Below are 4,308 nucleotides of genomic sequence, written 5' to 3' on the forward strand. Positions count from 1 at the left end.
CTGTACCGGTACCCCCTGTATATAGCCTCCACATTGACTCTGTACCGGTACCCCCTGTATATAGCCTCCACATTGACTCTGTACCGGTACCCCCTGTATATAGCCTCCACATTGACTCTGTACCGGTACCCCCTGTATATAGCCTCCACATTGACTCTGTACCGGTATCATCCTGTATATAGCCTCCACATTGACTCTGTACCGGTAGCCCCTGTTTGTAGCTCCGCTATTGTTATTTACTGCTGCTCTTCAATTATTGGTTATTCTTATCTCTTACTTTTTACATTTTCTTTATTGTATTTGTTAGGTATTTTCTGAAAACTGCATTGTTGGTTAAGGGCTTGTAAGTAAACATTTCACTGTAAAGGTCTATGATGATTACATTACACTGAGTAGAGAATGAATAGAATATATAACACTTAGAATATAATACAGAACACTAGAAATATAACAGGACATTTTTCATGGTGGAAATTGAAACGCTAAAATGTGATCAATCAATCATTCAAATGTATTTATAAAGCCCTTCTTACATCAGCTGATGTCACAAAGTGCTGTACAGAATTTAAGAGATGGAGTTACTATACAATCTGATAGCAGTGGGTAAAGTGGCGCTCCACAGGTGGCTCGTATAGACAGTTATACAGGACAGTTATACAGGACAGTTGGTGGCTGTTTCTCAGGAGCCTGGTGGTGCAGTTACCTCTTTTTGGAGGGAGCAGGTCATTCAGTGGATGGTCAAGAGTGTGTATGCCCTTCACCAGGTGCACTGCAGAATGCCTTTGCCTGCTATTCAGTGACTAGAGCTGTGTTTGGACTGCTCCACCTCTGGAGAGGATCCTCAAGGCCCTCCTCTGCACCCTGTCTAATTGGGACTCCTGCTTTTTACTGCCTCCAAGCCCATGGAAGTGTCCTCTTGGATGCTGGTTAATGGTATGGCTCCGGACAGCCCTGCATCGTCTGCATTCCCAGGGTCCAGACTGTCACTGAAGACAACTTTTCGGGTGGATATTTGAAGGAGAAACATGTGAACAGATGAAACTACTCCCCCTTGTGGCACACCAGAGGTGTGACCAATGGCCAAATGTGACTCACCACTCGGTCACAATTCAGTCTTATGTAGCAACATTTTAATTTCAGTTTTTTTTACATTGGATACAAGTAGAGACTCAGAGCTACAAAATGGTATATCATACACTACATTTGAGGAAACAATGGGAAAGTAATTCTGCTTTGAAAGTTGATCAACTTGTAAACTCACTTTTGAGAAAACCATCTTTCATAGTCTTGGTACTACTATTGGAGAACCCTTCTTTGTCTACACACATCCAGCATTGTTCACACCCTCTTAAGCTTTAGCCCCACCCATCTGTTTAAGGGATGATCCAACCGTTCTGTACTAATCTGCCAGCTACTTCCATAAATCTAAGAAAGAGAGAGAATATCTGTGGTTTCGCGTTCAGAGTGCACACTGGATGCTCTGGCCAGTAAGTAGGGTTGTTCCGAAAGCTCTGACCTCACAATTACAGTCAAGCATCTAAGCTACTTCCAGACACATTATGAGATAACAGCCCACTCTGAGCATTTGACGTGCCCTAGCAGAGCTGGTTAGGCTTTTTAGCCAGCCAACTAACGTTAGGTAGCTAGCTAATGGTACACTTTAACTTGAAAGGAAAATACTACGTCAAAATTAGAGTGGAGTCTTTTGTTGAGACATGTAGCTAGCTAGCTAAACAATGGACGTCATGAGGTTACTACCCTGCATGAATCTGCAGGTAGTTAACAAACCGGATTCTATGGCTATAACTAGTCAAGCAAATGTGTCAGAGATACGAAGAATACGATCATACACAAAGTTAGCTAGCAAACAGTACACCTGAAATGAAACCACCTTCTGTCAAAATTAGAAACATGTAATATCTGAAAATCTTACCAGTGGGTTACATCATGGTTGGACGCATCTCTTGTCTGATGCCATGCATGGTTGCCTTAGTTTGACGTTGTAATCCAGACTGGTGTTTTCTCCATCTCCTTAGCTATCATACTCGAATTCCACTCATTTCAAAACTCGATCCTCCAGAAAGTGGAGAGCATACCTAGAACATTAGCTAGCTCACGATACACTCGTGCCAAAAGCCAACCTCTCTCTTGTTTTACTTTGTAAATCAATATTTGCTCAATAGGCCTCTTTGGAAGTTGATCAAATATTTTGGTAGTTTACAGCAGACAGATTTGAATCTTCTCTTTTTAACAGGAGCCATCTGCTTTACAACCTTCCCGTGATTGTAATGTAATTAAAAAATTGTGAAAGTGTCACGCCCTGATCTGTTTCACCTGTCTTGGTGCTTGTCTTCACCCACCTCCAGGTGTCGCCCATCTTCCCCATTATCCCCATTAGCCCCATTATCCCCTGTGTTCTCAGTTTGTCTGTTGCCAGTTTGTCTTGTTTGTCAAGCTAACCAGCGTTTGTCCTGTCAGCCTCTCTTTTTCTCACCCTCCCGACGCTGAACCCGCCCGCCTGACCACTCTGCCTGCCTGCCGTCCTGTACCTTCGCCCCTGTTGCTCTAAAAGACGTTACTTGGACACGGTCTGCATCTGGGTCTTTTTCCTGATAGAAAGGCCTGTTTTGTGTTCATGCTGTTCCATTCCTGTCTGTAGGCCTTGTTATTGGGCTACACACAATCCTAAACTATTTAAAAAAATAAAAATAAATAAATAGGATATTGATCCTCTGTGAGGCTTACTCATGGTGTATTTGTGAATGATATATTTCTGATCAAACAGTAATTCTAGAACTTTGGCAAATGTATTTCAATTTGTCAGGCCACGCCCACAGAGGTTAGTTTCTATAAAGCAGGGCAATTTGTCAGGCCACGCCCACAGAGGTTAGTTTCTATAAAGCAGGGCAATTTCTCAGGCCACGCCCACAGAGATTAGTTTCTATAAAGCAGGGCAAGTTCTCAGGCCACGCCCACAGAGGTTAGTTTCTATAAAGCAGGGCAAGTTCTCAGGCTATGCCACGCCCACAGAGGTTAGTTTCTATAAAGCAGGGCAATTTCTCAGGCCACGTCCACAGAGGTTAGTTTCTATAAAGCAGGGCAATTTCTCAGGCCACGTCCACAGAGGTTAGTTTCTATAAAGCAGCGCAAGTTCTCAGGCTATGCCACGCCCACAGAGGTTAGTTTCTATAAAGCAGGGCAATTTCTCAGGCCACGCCCACAGAGGTTCATTTCTATAAAGCAGGGCAATAATTTTGTTTGAGTCCTCAGGCAAGGATGCTGAAGCACCTCCAGCACCCTATAAAGAAATACATGACGAAGTGCTGCTCCACGAAGGCTACCAGCCAACCAGACTGAATATTTATGACGATGTAAATCAAGTGTTATCAAGGGCCAATCAAATGGTATGCTGCTGTGGTGTGGCAGTACTGTTGACATTTAAACTAGGTGGCTTGCTACAAACACTCGTCCGCAGAGTGCGCATCTCGTCCGCATCTCGCCAGTCATACTTAGATAATGGCACGCGCAATCTCTTTACAGGGCAGCCTGGGAGGGGGGGAGGGGATGGACGTGAGTGCCGTACAGACAGAGCAACGGAGGGGTAGGGGTGCACGTGAGTGCCGTACAGACAGAGCAACCTAGGGGTAGGGGTGCACGTGAGTGCCGTACAGACAGAGCAACCTAGGGGTAGGGGTGCACGTGAGTGCCGTACAGACAGAGCAACCTAGGGGTAGGGGTGACGGGTGGCGAATTTGACGATGTTACGACGACTTGGGGGCAGTAGGTTCAGAAGAAAAACGACAACAAATGTATAGAATATATATATATACCACCACCCAGCAGGACACTTGGTATCTGTTCATGTACCCACCTAGCGGTAGTATTAGTAGTGGTACAGGTATCTGTTCACCTAGCGGTAGTATTAGTAGTGGTACAGGTATCTGTTCACCTAGCGGTAGTATTAGTAGTGGTACAGGTATCTGTTCACCTAGCGGTAGTATTAGTAGTGGTACAGGTATCTGTTCACCTAGTGGTAGTATTAGTAGTGGTACAGGTATCTGTTCACCTAGCGGTAGTATTAGTAGTGGTACAGGTATCTGTTCACCTAGCGGTAGTATTAGTAGTGGTACAGGTATCTGTTCACCTAGTGGTAGTATTAGTAGTGGTACAGGTATCTGTTCACCTAGCGGTAGTATTAGTAGTGGTACAGGTATCTGTTCATGTACCCACCTAGCGGTAGTATTAGTAGTGGTACAGGTATCTGTTCACCTAGCGGTAGTATTAGTAGTGGTACAGGTATCTGTTCAC

This window comes from Oncorhynchus gorbuscha, linkage group LG10, assembly GCF_021184085.1.
Source record: "Oncorhynchus gorbuscha isolate QuinsamMale2020 ecotype Even-year linkage group LG10, OgorEven_v1.0, whole genome shotgun sequence".
Taxonomy (NCBI): domain Eukaryota; kingdom Metazoa; phylum Chordata; class Actinopteri; order Salmoniformes; family Salmonidae; genus Oncorhynchus; species Oncorhynchus gorbuscha.